The 16,126-nt window shown below is 34.0% G+C and overlaps 1 pseudogene; it reads right to left on the bottom strand.

Annotated features, from left to right (window-relative positions):
• Positions 1-4,661: 4,661 nt before the first annotated feature.
• Positions 4,662-5,607, bottom strand: LOC112912632 (olfactory receptor 6C2-like; annotated as a pseudogene).
• Between the last annotated feature and the right edge of the window lie 10,519 nt (positions 5,608-16,126).

The raw sequence follows: 16,126 nt of genomic DNA, 5'->3' as shown, positions 1-16,126 counted from the left end.
CCACGTGTTTGAGATCCTTCCAAACTGTTGGGGCTTTACCCCAAAGATTCAGATGCAATGAAATGCCGGGACACCTGCACCCCCGTGTTTATAGCAGCAATGTCCACAATAGCCAAACTGTGGAAGGAGCCTGGGTGTCCTCTGAAAGATGAATGGATAAGAAGATGTGGTTTATGTATACAGTGGAATATTACTCAGCCATTAGAAACGACCAATACCCACCATTTGCTTCAACGTGGATGGAACTGGAGGGTATTATGCTGAGTGAAGTAAGTCAATCCGAGAAGGACAAACATTGTATGTTCTCATTCATTTGGGGAATGTAAATAATAGTGAAAGTGAATATAAGGGAAGGGAGAAGAAATGTGTGGGAAATACAAAACCTCCAAAAAACAAGAGCTTTAAATGATACCCTGGACCAGATGGATTTCACAGATATATACAGAGCTTTGCATCGGAATTCAACTTAATACACACTCTTCTCAAGTGCCAATAGAAGTTTCTCTAGAATAGACCACATACAGGGTCACAAATCAGATCTCAACTGCTATCAAAAGATTGGGATTGTTCCTTACATATTATCAGACCATAATGCTTTAAACTTGAACTCAATCACAAGAAGAAATTTGGAAGAAATTCAAAACGTGGAGGTTAAAGAGCATCTTGCTAAAAGATGAAAAAGTCAACCAGGAATTTAGAGAAGAATTAAATAGATTCATGGAAACTAATGAAAATGAGGATAGAACCATTCAAAATCATTGGGATATAGCAAAAGCAGTCCTAAGAGGGAAATACATCGCAATACAAGTCTCCCACAAAAAATTGGAAAAAAACAAACGCACAAGCAAACCTCCCATGAAAAGAAACTGGAGAATGAACAGGAAATATAAACTACACCATGCAGAAGAAGGGAGATAATAAAGATTTGAGCAGAACTTAATGAAATAGAAACCAGAAGAACTGTGGAACTGATCAACAAACCAGGAGTTGGTTCTTTGAAAAATTGATAAGATAGATAACCATTAGCCAGCCTTAAAAAAGAAAAGAGAAAAGACTCAAATTAATAAAATTATGAATGAAAAAGGAGAGATCACAACCAACACCAAGGAAATACATGTGATTTTAAAAACGTATTTTGAGCAGCTATATGCAAATAAATTAGGCAATCTAGAGGAAATGGACACATTTCTGGAAAACCACAAATTAGCCAAACTGGACAGGAAGAAATAGAAAACCTGAACAGGCCAATAACCAGGGAGGAAATTAAAGCAGTCATCAAACACTTCCCAAGACACAAAACTCCAGGGACAGAATGCTTCTCAGGGGAATTCTATCAAACGTTTGAAGAAGAAACAATACTTATTCTACCAAAGCTGTTCAGAAAGATAGAAAGAGATGGAATACTTCTAGACTAGTTCTATGAGGCCAGCATCACCCTAATGCCCACAGCAGATAAAGACTCCACCAAAGGAGAAGGAGAATTATAGACCAATATCCCTGATGAATACACATGCAAAAATTTTTACCAAGATATTAACCATTATGATCCAATAGTACATTAAGAAGGTTATTCATCATGACCAAGTGGGATTTATCCCCAGGATGTAAGGCTGGTTCAACACTCATAAAGCAATCAACGTGATAGATCATTTCAACAAGAGAAAAAACAAGAACCATACGGTGCTCCTAGTAGATGCAGAGAAAGCATTTGACAAAATACAGCATCCATTCCTGATCAAAACTCTTCAGAGTGTAGGGATAGAGGGAACAATCCTTAGCATCTTAAAAGCCAAAGATTGCTAGAACTCATACAACATTTTGGCAGTGTGGCAGGATACAAAATCAATGCCCAGAATGGCATTTCTATACACTAACAATGAGCCTGAAGAAAGAGAAATGAAGGAGTCAATCCCATTTACAATTGAACACCAAAGCACAAGATACGTAGGAATAAACCTAATAAAAGAGGTAAAGGATCTTTACTCTAAAAACTAGATAACACTTCTGAAAGGAATTGAGGAAGACACAAAGGGATTGAAAAATATTCCATGCTCATGGATTAGAAGAATTAATCTTTAAGACACTAAACGTTCTTACTAAGTGTATTAGATTCTTACTAGATTTTGTTGTGTTCTAGGTACATTACAGTGTTGTCAGGAAGAAAATACCATATTTCATTGACTGTTTTTAAGTGCATGTCATCATTTTATGTCCTTTTATTTTACTTTTCTTTTATGTATTTTTATTTGCTTTTCCGTTTTATGTGTTTTTATTTAAAAATGTGACTGATTAAAATATGGACAATATTAAGATGTTTGTCACTATAAGGCACATCCACATTTCAAAGATGTAAAAACATGAAAAGATATGAGTTTCATAGTTTTTAACTACAGTAGTCTCATAACTTCATTCTCACAATAATCCCAAGTATTTTATGATTTTATTATTTATCTAGTGGCATTTTCAAGATGGCTGTGAAATGTTGAATATCCTGATGATTTGTTTATTGATTTAATTGACTTACAAGTGTTTTACTGTTCAATATAATTGTGTCAATTGTATTTCTGTAGATATTTTCATCTTATTTTAGTAATTCATTTTATTCTCATTGTACTTTAAGGTTTTAGGAGCACTTACTGATTTTTATCCAGTGATAGTTTAGCTACTAATCAAAACTCATAAAAATGTTCTTTAATTTGTTTTTAAAGCAAAATCAGGCTCTATTTCATGTATATATTTTCTATATCTGTGTACATTTATCTGTCATCTACCTATCTATCATCATCTATCATTTATCTATCTATATCTATCATCTACCCCTTAGGAATAAATCTCAATTAATTATTGTATAATTTTTGGCTATTTTGTAGGATTCTATTTGAAATAGTCTAAGTATATTTGTCAGTGAGTTATTAAACAATAACTAAAACCAAAAATAAACAATAGTTTGCCCTAATGTTTGAATCAGATTTTTGACAAATATTAAGATGTCTTCATAAAATTCATTAGAGAGGGTTTTTTTTATTGTTTAGATAATTGAAATCTTAATGATTTTATCTATTGCTTTCCCATGGTTGGTTGTAATCTAGTACTTCTGCTTTTTTACTGGTAAATCTTTTTAGCCTTCCTAAATGTTATATGATGATGAATCTATATAAGTTTTCCATACCTTGAATTAATTTTCAAGATTTTGTTTTGCGAAAACCTTGTTTGCAACTCCAGATGTTCACATTTAGCTGTGAAATTATGAAAACATGACCATGAAATTATTCTCATTTACATTGCATTAGTATTTATATTTAACTTCTGATTCGTAATCTTAAATATTTTGCTCTTTGTTTTGTATTAATTCATGTCTCTGGGAAATTTATCAAGTTCCTTGAAATTTTTTTGTAAAAGTCAACTTTTAACTTTATCTTTTGAAATTTATTTAATTTTTTCTTAGTAAAATTATATTCTACATACTTACAATTAATTTTATAGTTCTAAAATGTTATAATGAGTAGAGATTGCTTTATTTTCTTTTATTTCTGAAAATAATGAATATATTTATGGAAGAATAATTTGATTTCTTCTGCATTAAACTTTTTATGAATTGTCATGAAGTGTCTCTATTTCAATGAATATGTATTTCTTAAGTTCCAAAGAGCTACATATTACTGTTTAATTCTTTATATATGGTATTGGTCAGTTATTTTTATAGAATTTAGACAGTAAATGTTCTCTTTTAGTTAGGCAGAGAAACAAAATAACAGCCCCCAACTCCTCTCCCATAACTCATAACTCAAGAAGAGACAGAACAATTTCTTAAATATAATTGTTGTCTTTTCATAAAATTGAGCATTTTTCTTCTGAATCACACTTTTAAAATCTTGACTCTATGTTGTTTTGTCAGTTTCATTAATTTTCACCACTTGGACCCTGACATTTCATCTCCATTCTCCATTGGGACGTTTAACCCAAGCCCTTGTAGCCCATAACTCAACAACTTGCCCTTCTCCATCCTCCTTTCTTGGTTTTCCTGGGAATCCACAGTCATAGATGGGGTTATTTAGCTTCGTTTGTGATTATTCTGTATCTCTGATGCCTTGTAATTGCTCATATTTTAACCTTTATTCTTAGCTATATATTCAAAAGAATATTTGTGAGATTTTAACCAGTATGTTCTTTATTTTTAATATATTTTCCTACAGTATTAGAAATGCTATTATCTTCTGTCTCAATTGATCCTTGAATTATTATATCATGCCATCATTTAACCCACTAGTTTATCATAAAATGTGAATTCTCATTTGAATTTTTGTAGCATTTTATGCACAGTGGAGTACAGTAATCAGCAGGGTTATGCTACCAGTTTTATGGAAGACTAAAGAATAGTTTTATCATAGTATAATATTTAGTTATGTAGGGTTATATTTATCTACAAGGGAGTTTATGAAAAGAACTCTTTCATTTTCTTAATGAGACACCTCCCACAAGAAGATGAGTAAGAACCAAAAAGAAGTAAGTTGATTAAGGTGCAATGTAAGTAAATTGGAAGAGAAGCTGGGAAATATAACCTTTTATATTATTAAAAGATAAAGAAAATTATAAGCATCAACAGAAATGTTTAGCAGCAATTCACCATTTATTTAAGTTCATTTATTGACTGCTGTCTTATTTTACTTCTTTAAGAATGCTACATTTCTTTTGCTTGAGTCACTGAAGGCTTTTTTTACTTGCTTGTTTCTCAATGTATAAATAAAAGGATTTAACATGAATGAAAGTGAAATGAAAGAAATGAGTAGTGAAACCACTTTATTACTAGTCACTTATTTTGCTGTAGGATTCATATAAATGAACATGCATGTGCCATAGGTGATGGAAACCACAATCATGTGGGAAGAACAGGTAGAAATGGCCTTTTTTCTCTGCTGGACAGATGGAAATCCAAAAATTGTTTTGATAATATAAGATAGAATTACACACATAAGGGTCAAATTGAGGGTCAGCACAGCACAGATTAAAACAAGTCTATTCCATGGGCCATGTGTCTGAACATGATATCTTCAGGAGGGAAGCAGCGTCACAGAGAAAATGATCAATGAAATTGGAGTCACAGAATTTCAGATTTAGCCCCAGACTAACTGGGGAGATTATGACCAACAATCCAGGCAAACCAACAACAACAACAACAAAAAAAATGAATTCTGCAGACTCTGCTGCTCATGATTGTTACATAATGTAGAGGCTTGCTGATGGCCACATGGTGGTCTAGGACATGACAGCCAGCAGAAAAAATTCTGTTACAGCAATGAGGTCAGTAAAAAACACTTGGATGACACAAGCATTATAGGTGATCACCTTGTCACCTGTTGCTATGTTATACAAGTACCTGGGAATACAGGTAGTTGTGAATGAGATCTCCAGGAAGGAAAAATTTTGTAAAAAAAAAATGGTGCATGGGTGTTTTAAGGTGGGAATCCACAAAAGTGAGTTTGATGATGGTCAGATTGCCAGTTACACTCAGTGTGTAGGTGAGAAATAGAAAAAAATCAGAACTTGTAGCTTAGGATCATCTGTCAGTCCCAGGAGAATGAATGTTGTTATGGTGTAGTTTTCCATCATTGACGTCTTCCTTCCAACCTACGTGCCTAATAATTCAGATAGATTACTGTATAGATTCTATTGTACACTATTGAGTGTACAAAATCTTTGGAAAAAAACTACAAAATCTAATTTATTTAACTCTATCATAACTATTATTTCTATATATTATTACTTTATAATTTTTTGTTTCAAGTTTTTGTTTAAGTTGTAATTAGTTAACATATAGTAGTGTAATATATTAGCTTCAGGACTAGAATTTAGTGATTCATCACTTACATATAAAACACCCAGTGCTCATTACAAGTGTCCTCCTTAATACCCATCATCCATTTAGCCTAACCCCCTCCCACACACCTCTAGAAACCCTCAGTTTGTTTTCTATAGTTAAGAGTCTGTTTCTTGGTTTGCCTTTCTTTTTTTTTTCTTTCTTCTTTGCTCATGTGTTTTGTTTCTTAAATTCCAATGATTAAATATCATGTGAGTGAAATCATATGGTTTTTGTCTTTCTCTGACTGACTTATTTCATTTAGCACAATACACTTTAGCTCCATTCACATCATTGGAAATGGCAAGATTTCATTCTTTTTTATGGCTAATATTCCATTATCTATATAGATATATACCACATCTTCTTTATCCATTCATCAGTGTATGGACATTTGGATTCTTCCCATGATTTGGCTATTGTTGATACTGCTGCTATAAACATGAGATGTGTGTGCCCCTTTGAATCAGTATTTTTGTATCCTTTCAATATACTAGGTATCTACCTAGTAGTGCAATTGCTAAATCATACAGTAGTTGCTATTTTTAACGTTTTGAGGAACCTCCGTACTGTTTTCCAGAGTGGCTGCATCAGTTTGGATATATTTTTAAATCACAATACAGATGTTATTAGATTATCTACTAATGTGGTGTGATTTCATGGGTAGCAAAAATATAATCTGGCTTCCTCAAATTCTTAACTGTTCAGAACTAATTGGAAAAAACTGCACATCATTAAAACTGTTCTTTTGGTTAACAGTTTGGTCCTTGCCCAAATGATAATACATATTTTATCATTTGAACTCATTCTAGAGCATTAACCAGAATGTGGAATCTCTGCTTTGGTTTTATAATAAGATTTTTTCTTTGTCTTTGTTGAGTTTTGGGTAAATGCATTTTCTCTCATGAACAGTGCAAAACTTTACACACACAGCTACATATAAACTTCCCTCCCTTGTCTTTCTTCTACATTTCTCTATCATTTTTGTTTACTTTCTACATTCCTCCAATAATATGCAAGCTATTATCGAAAGCACAGTATTTTAAAAAGAATTTTCTTGTATTTATGCTTAAGAAGTGCTTTAGTAAATTGACTTAAAAACTATACACATAATTGTTTTATGTTATCTTTTTGCCTATTTTGATTCCTTGGATCTGTTCATTCCTTTTTCACCTCTGATTATATACTCTGTCACTGTTTTCTCTATAATTCCTACAATTTTATATAACATCTGTCACTTAATGAATACTACATTTCTATTTTTAGTAATGGATTATTTCTAACATGTTGAATTTATTACCAAACATGCCTACTTTTTATTGGACTTCTGACCAAACATATTTGCTTGTACAAATCACACATATGTCCATTTCAATGTGGCTAAAACAGAAGTTATGATTTTCCAATTGGAATGCATCCTTCCCTCTCTTCTTGTGTGCTAACAGGCTCCATTTGTTAACATGCATTCTGTGCCAGGTATTATAAAACACTTCTTTTGTAGACTGTCACGTGTTCCTCAACTTAACTGAGTAAACCTAATTATCATTGATTCCATTTAAAGCACCACTTCTCTTGGTAAATTTCTGCAATTCTTATGGTTATTTTAGCCTACACACCCACTCCCATGTTCACATAACCAACAATGATAATGTTAGTGGGACAATATGTTTGTTGGGATTATGTCTTTCTCAGTGTGACAGCAACAACATCTGGCACAGTTCCATATATGTTGTCAATTTCTGAATAAATTTATATATCCCAAATTTACCAGCACACACAGACAAAGCTATTTCTTCATATTTGGACTTAAATTGTTATTGCTCTGAAACTTAATATGCTTATTAAATTTTCTGTATCACTGGCTTTGTGATGCATTCTCTCTCATGAACAAAAAAACTTTGTGTGTTTTTTTAGAGTATTTTTATTAATTGTCACTTTGCAGAGTGATCTTTAGAATTGAGACAAATGTTATTACTGCCTTCTCTTCCTTCCTTGGTGCTTTAAAAAAATGTATTTTTATCGATGCTGTTTTCCATCCTCATTGTTATCCATTAACACAATATTAGTCCTAGAGACCATGAGCTTTTTGATGCTGAGTTTATGCAAAAGCTGCTCTGCAGTAATCTTCTCAGGCATTAAGAAGTAATTACTTTCAACTAATATTTGACAAAGCAGGAAAGACTATCCACTGGAAAAAAGACAGTCTCTTCAATAAATGGTCCTGGGAAAATTGGACAGCTACATGCAGAAGAATGAAATTAGACCATTCTCTTACACCATTCACAAAGATAAACTCAAAATGGATGGAAGATCTAAATGAGACAAGATTCCATCAAAATCCTAGAGAACACAAGCAACACCCTATTTGAACTTGGCCACAGCAACTTCTTGCAAGATACATCTATTAAGGCAAGGGAAACAAAAGCAAAAATGAACTATTGGGACTTCATCAAGATAAAAAGCTTCTGCCCAGCAAAAGAAACAGTAACAAAACTAAAAGACAACCTACAGAATGGGAAAAGAGATTTGCAAATGACCTATCAGATAAAGGACTAGTACCCAAGATCTATAAAGAACTTATGAAACTCAACAGCAAAGAAACAAACAGTCCAATCATGAAATGGGCAAAAGACATGAACAGAAATCTCACAGAGGAAGACCTAGACATGGCCAACAAGCACATGAGAAAATGCATCATTTGCCATCAGGGAAACACAGATCAAAACCACCATGATATCCCACCTCACACCAGTGAGAATGGGGAAAATTAACAAGGCAGGAAACAACAAATGTTGGAGAGGATGTGGAGAAAGGGAACCCTCTTGCACTGTTGCTGGGAATGTGAACTGGTGCAGCCACTCTGGAAAACTGTGTGGAATTTTCAAAAAGTTCAAAATAGATCTTCCCTAGGACCCAGCAGTTGCACTGCTGGGGATTTACCCCAAAGATACAGATGCAGTGAAACGCTAGGACACCTACACCATGATGTTTATAGCAGCAATGTCCACAATAGCCAAACTGTGAAGGAGCCTCAGTGTCCATCGAAAGATGAATGGATAAAGAAGATGTGGTATATGTATACAATGGAATATTACTCAGCCATTAGAAACGGCGAATACCCACCATTTGCTTAGATGTGGATGGAACTGGAGGGTATTATGCTGAGTGAAATAAGTCAATGGGAGAAGGACAAACATTATATGGTCTCATTCTTTTGGGGAATATAAATATAATAGTGAAAGGGAACCAAAGGGAAAGGCAAGAAAATGAGTGAAAACATCAGTGAGGGTGACAAAACATGAGAAGTACCTAACTCTGGGAAATGAACAAGGGGTGGTGTAATGGGAGGTGGGCAGCAGGTTGGGGTGACTGGGTGACAGGCACTGAGGGGGGGACTTGGCGAGTTGAGCACTGGGTGTTATGCTATATGTTGGCAAGTTGAACTCCAATTAAAGAAAAAAAGAGAGAAAAAAATAAATAAAATTAAATTTAAAAAGAAATAATTACTAAAATAGGGCTTGAATATTTTCAATTTTTAATCAGTGTTTCAATGTTTATTATCTCACATCAGTGAGTGAAAGCAATTCCCCTTTTTGAGCCACATTTCATTTCTTTGTAAACAATTTCTCTTCATTTTTAAAATCATCACATCATTCATGTTATGCTTTTGCCTTTATTTTACAATTTGAGGTTGAAAGTATAGCTGATATTGGTTTGGGGATATTTTATTCATACTGAGGTAGAAGAAGAACCACATCTAGTGGTTAGCCATTATATACTGTTAAATCCACTGGGTGATAGTCACCAACCTGAGAAATAAGTGCTGACTTAAGCTCATGGTTTGAAAACTAGAGTGCTTCCAGGGAATCTGGAGACATATTCAACCTATATATTAGATTAAATTTAGAAGTGGAGAATGATTGCTTCAGTCTACCTACTTGTCTCTCATCCTTTCTCCTTATCTCTCAGGCCCTGTATGCATCACTATGTAACCTTACTCAGCTCAGTATGTAACCTTACTCAGCTCACTGAGCACTACTCAGTGTTCAAAATATTTTTCTTATATTACACAGTATTATAAGATGGAATTCAATAAATTAACTGAAAGCAACATAAAACCAATGGACTTCCGTTTATCTTTCAATAAATATTTGAAAGGAGGCCGAGATTTCTAATGGATGATGTTTTTGCAGCATGACTTTGGAGATATGAAGGGAGAAATACACACACACACGCACACACAATGGGTGTTTTTATTTCACACTTTGAGGTTGTGGTGATATAGCTGATGTTATTTCTGGATATTTCTTATATTAGGATTCTTATTTATATATTCACCTATTTAGTATTGAAATATCTCATGTATACTCTTGGAATCTTTATAAAATAAATACGTAAGCTATAACTCATATATCTTATTTTAATACAGGCAGGTGAAATCTTTTTTTCTCAGAGAAAAATATGGCTAAAATTTCACAAAGGGCAATATTACAAATGTTGCAAAACATATTATACTTACTTTTCTGTCAGACAATCGTAATTTCTTTAATTTCTTTTCTTTCTTAGTTGAAATCTTTGATGAAGATTTTCTGCACTTCTTTTCATTTTGTTCATGCATTCACATTTATTCTCAGAGCTTCTCTGAACATGTAGGAAACACTCTGATGTTGGTCTGTCCAACAGATTGGATTGGCTTTCTCATGAAAGGCCTAGGAAACATTATCTTGTATAATTTAATATTTAAAAGGAGAAAAAAATGATCCTCATGGCACTGTAATGCCAGAAACTCTTACCTCCTTTGAAAGAGTGGGTATTTCAATATCTCTGGAAAGGGACAGATACCAACCTTGACTTTTTTTTCAGTTTGCTCTACCTGAAAGTAAATGAATAAACAAAAGGTTCTTGGTGACAATCAAAAAGGTAAATATCAGAAGTTGTGGGTCATAATTAGTGCCAGAAGGATGAATGTTGTTAGTCTTGTATGATTTCTCATCACAGGCTTCTGACTTCAGTCCAATCTGTTTGTAAAATTGACATTAAAAATGAAAAAAGTGGCTGAATGATAAATGTGAATACACAGCCATCCTCAGCTCTAAATGAGGTGTATTACATGACTGATTGAAGAAAAGTTTTCTCAAAGTTTTTACTGTACTAGCATCCTCAATTGTATAGCTCTTGTCACTTTCTCAAATTTCTTTTATCAATTAATCTTTCATGTGAATACACTGGTTTAATGCAGTTTTAGCCACAGGAGTAGAAGAGACCTATAGGTGATTTCACAGGTAGTCTAATATCCTTTCCTTGCCCAATAATTCTTCAATACTCACAAGCTGAATTAAAAATCAATGTCATAAGTTTGATGTGTTTACTTGAAGTCCTGGTTCTTTATTAAATAAAAGTATAGACATTGATCATTTTGGCAGACTCTGTGTGTTTTGCGATATAACTTCATAAATCTTAGCATGGCTATGTCTAAAGAAAATTTTTAATATAAAAAAAGACTCGTAAAAATCCACACTCTGTTCCTATCCACTAACAATCTCTGAGTATCAAAAATGAGCCTGATTCCCACTTTTGTTCATTCTTCAGTGGAGCACAATGTTTTGATGCACTAGTATAACTAATATATCACAAGGGAACTTAGTAAAAATTCAAAGGCCCAGGCTTCATCCTGCTTTAATAAGCCTTAGCGCTTAGGTACTTTATCACTCTGGGTGATTCTGAAACATATCAAAGCTTGAGAACTATTCGTCTTGAGTAATCTGTGCATACGAAAATAATAGAACTACTGTTGCTTATCATCACATTATGACTTGGTAAAGTTGAAATGCTTCTAATTGCCTTACTATCAAGGTTACTGAAATTTTAATCAAATTTAAAATAACAAATCCTTCCCTAAAGCCTCTATCACATTCACCTTACTGTTTTTGCTTATTATTTGTCAAATCATTCTCTAAAACTTAACCAGTTCTCATCTGTTTTGTGCATCAACATTGTAATGAAAGTACTTTTCTTTTGTTTTAAGATTTATTTATTTTTATCTTATAGAGAGAGGGCAATGGGGGAGGTGCAAGAGGGACTCAAGTGGACTCTGTACTGAGCACGGAGCTGATGCAGGGCTCCATCTCATAACCTGAGATTATGACCTGAGCTGAAACCAAGAGTTGGTCAGTTAATGACTGCCACCCAGGTGCTCTGAAAGTGCTTTTAGAAAGATCATCTGTATTGGCCTTTTTTGTAAATAAAATGTACTCTCTTTGTTAGGCTCAACTGCATACATTTACCATTTGTGCTTTTCAACTAGAGCAGTTGACTCAATGCTTGAAATTTCTGCCTAGCTGCATTTTCAGCATGCTTCTTTTTTCTTTTCATCCGGTACTATTGTTAAGTATATGGTCTCTATATGTGTATTATTGTTAAATACTATTTGTTAAGTACTATTTATTTAGTATAAATATATGTTTAACCAACTACCAGTAATATATACTATGACTCTAGTATTAACATTTTACATTTATAAATATTTTTTAATAGTAAATATAACAGAGAAGACCGCTTAAAAGTTCATAGTTTAAATAATACTGAAGAATCATGAATATGGGCATGCCCTGTTTTATTGTGCTTCTTGGATACTGAGGGTTTTTTTTTTTTTTACACATTGAAGGTTTGTGGCAACCCCCCTCAAGCAAGTCTAACATTACTATTTTTCCACCAGCATTTGTGTACTTCATGCCTTTTTGGCACATTTTGATGATTCTCACTATATTTCAAGGTTTTAATTATTATCGTATTTGTTATGGTGATCTGTGACCCTTCATGTTACCTATTGTGATTGTTTTGGGGTGCCATGAGCCATGCCCATAGAAGACAGAGTATGTAATTGATAAATGTGTGTGCTCTGACCGCTCCACCCACTGGCCATTGCCCCATCTCTCTCCCTCTCCTCTAGCCTCCATAGTCTCTGAGACAAAATATTGAAATAGGCCAGTTACCCGCCCTACAATGGCCTTGAGGTGTTCAAAGACAAGGAAGAGTCACAGGTTTTTCACTATGAATCAAAGGCTAGAAATGATTAAGCCAAGCAAGAAAGGCAGATCCAAAGCCAAGATAAGCTGCAAGCTAAGCCTCTTGCACCAAACATTTAGTCAGCGTGTGATTGCAAAGGAAAAGTTCTTGAAGGAACTTAAGAATTATGTTGAATCTGCTCTGTCTGTGCTCTAAAAATGGAACAACAAAGCCTGGATGACGGCACAAAGTGTTTACAACATGGTTTGCTGAATATTTTGAACCTACTATTGAGACCTGGTGCTCCAAAAAAAAAAAAAAAAAAGATTCCTTTCAAAATATTACTACTTGTTGACAGTGCATCTGGTCACTCAAGAGCTCTGATGGAGATTTACAATAAGATTAATGTTATTTTCATGCCTACTACCACAATATCCATTTTGCACCCATGAATCATGAAGTAATTTTAACTTTCTAGTCTTATTATTTAAGAAATACATCTCATAAGGCTTGAGATGCCATATAAAATGATTCTTCTGATGGACCTGGGCAAATTGAAAACCATCTGGAAAGGATTCACCATTCTAAATGCCATTAAGAACATTTGTGATTCATGGGAAGAGGTCAAAATAGCAACATGAATAAGAGTTTGGATAAAGTTGATTCTGATCCTAATATAGGTCTTTGAGGGCTATGAGACTTCAGCGGAGGCAGTAACTATAGTTGTGGAAGTAACAAGAGAACAAGAATTAGAAGTAGAGCCTGCAGATGTAACTAAGTTGCTACAATCTCACTAATGGATGAAAAGTTGTTCCTATGGATGAGTAAATAAACTGGTTTCTTGAGACGGCATCAACTCTTGGCAAAGATGCTGTGGAGATAGTTGAAATGATAACAAAGGATTTAGAATATTACATAAATTTAGTTGATAAAGCAGTGGCAGAGTTTGAGAGGACTGACTCTAGTTTTGAAAGTTATATTGTGGGTAAAGTGCTATCACGCAGCATCACACACAATAGAGAATTGTTTGTGAAAAGAATTAATTGATGTGGCAAACTTCATTGTTGTCTTATCTTAAGGAATTGTGCAACCATTAGCAACCACTACACATCAGTTAGCAGATATCCACATTAAGGAAAAACCCTCTACCAGCAAAAAGATTATAACTCATTGCTTTTTTTTTAAAGCAATAAAATGTTTTTTATTTATTCATTTATTTATTTAAAATTTAAAGGATTTTATTTATTTATTTATTTATCTATTATTTATTTATTTATTTATTTGAGAGAGAGAGAGAGCTGGGGGGAGGAGCAGAGGGAGAGAGAGAGAGAATATTGAGCAGACTCCCCACTGAACAGAGCCCAATGTGGGGCTCAATCCCACAACCCTGAGATCATGACCTGACCTGAAATCAAGAGTCAGATACTTTAGTGACTGAGGCTCCCAAGTGCCCTTATTTATTTATTAAAAGATATTTTTATTTGAGTATAGATCACACACAATATTACATTGGTTTGATGTACAACATAGTAATTCAGTTATTTGAAATTCTTTGCATCAACAAATATTATATATTTGGTTGTTTCTCTGATCTGATTACTTACATATCAGCTAACTGAGGTATTTCCTATCTTCAATCATTGCATACTTTGTCCTTTTCCAACATTACTGAATTAAAAAGCATTTGCTTTAGAGGCCTCAGTTAGATGGTTACATGAAATTTCACTTGGTTGCTTTAAAATATTTTCTTATTAATAGTTAAGACAGGCAAGTATCAGCTCCCACTTTGTACCTAGTCCCATAGTTTAGCCTAAGGAATATATAAAAGCAAAATGAGAGTAAGAACAGGTTACATGGTTTGTCTAAAAGTTAATTGCAGCTCTCCAACACCTGGTTAAGCGACACAAAGGGACAACACAGCATTTCCAATGGTGGTATAGAAAGGAATTGTTTCTTTCTTTCTTTTTAGGTTTTATTTATTTATTCATAAGAGACAAACACAGAGAGAGAGGCAGAGACATAAGCAGAGGGAGAAGCAGTCTCCATGCCAGGAGCCCGATGCAGGACTCGATCCCAGGACCCCAGGATCACGCCCTGGGCTGAAGGTGGCGCTAAACCGCTGAGCCATCCAGGCTGCCCAGAAAGGAATTGTTTCTGATGTCCAGACATATACACTCAATTCCCATCACCACAATCACAGATAAGCACCTCATTCTGAGGACCTCATTCAGCTTGTATGTACTGAAGATGTATCTCTTCTTCAAAAAATACCACCATTTTCTCCCAGTCCTTAATATTTCACATTATTTAAGAACATGAGACTGACATTGATATTAAGATACAGAGATTAAAAATTGAGCTTACATTAAATTGTGAATGACTCTTACAGAGCAGGGTCACTCATTGATAAAATGACAGCAAATAAATCTTTCAATGGAGATAAAATTTACACATTTTATGCATAGATTTTGTTTACTTATTTATTTTTGTATAGTTTTTGGTTAAAATGAGGGTGAGATTGTGGCAGAGGATGCTTAGAAGTGTCTCTCCAAATTCTACGACATGTAGATGATCTTCATTGTATTGATACATAAAAACAGATTGGCAGTGACTCAGAGATTTATCACTCATACTGAAAAGCCACACTTCATAAATGGTTGTGGAAACCTTTCATAAATTATTAAAATAACACACTGTATCTGTTATCTTGTTTTAGACACTTTCCTCAGAGAAAACATTATTCTGGAGTTCACAAAAGGGGAAAAATGACAAAAAATATACTTTTCTGATAATCATGATCTCAGATGCTTACTGAACCCCAAGTTACAAAGGGTAAAAAATCATCCAGGAATTTCTTATCATGGAGATAGTTTAGTGGCCTCTGATAGCTCATTCTGGGAATACAGATCCACCCAGAGAGTTCAGCAATTGCAGTTTTCACTCATGGTCCACCATCCACACAAGATGAAAAATTTTCAGCAGAAACCCTGCCTTCTTGTGAGCCCAGGAAACATTTTCTTTATCCTGTTAACTACAAAGCTTATACTAGTTTAAATGAGTAGATTAAGATCTCTGTTTCTGTAAAAATTAGTATTCTGATATTTCTAGTACAGGAAAATATTTAAAAATTGACAAAATTGACCCAATTTTCATTTAAGTGAAATAAACACATAATGTCCTTGGTGGTTCTGTCCTTTACATTACTAATGAGTCTCTTGTGTAAGACTTTGGGAATATAGAGTGGAACAAACAAAACTGGGGGAAATG

Source organism: Vulpes vulpes, chromosome 14 (assembly GCF_048418805.1).
Source record: "Vulpes vulpes isolate BD-2025 chromosome 14, VulVul3, whole genome shotgun sequence".
NCBI lineage: Eukaryota > Metazoa > Chordata > Mammalia > Carnivora > Canidae > Vulpes > Vulpes vulpes.
This window is presented reverse-complemented; position numbering and strand designations above follow the sequence as displayed.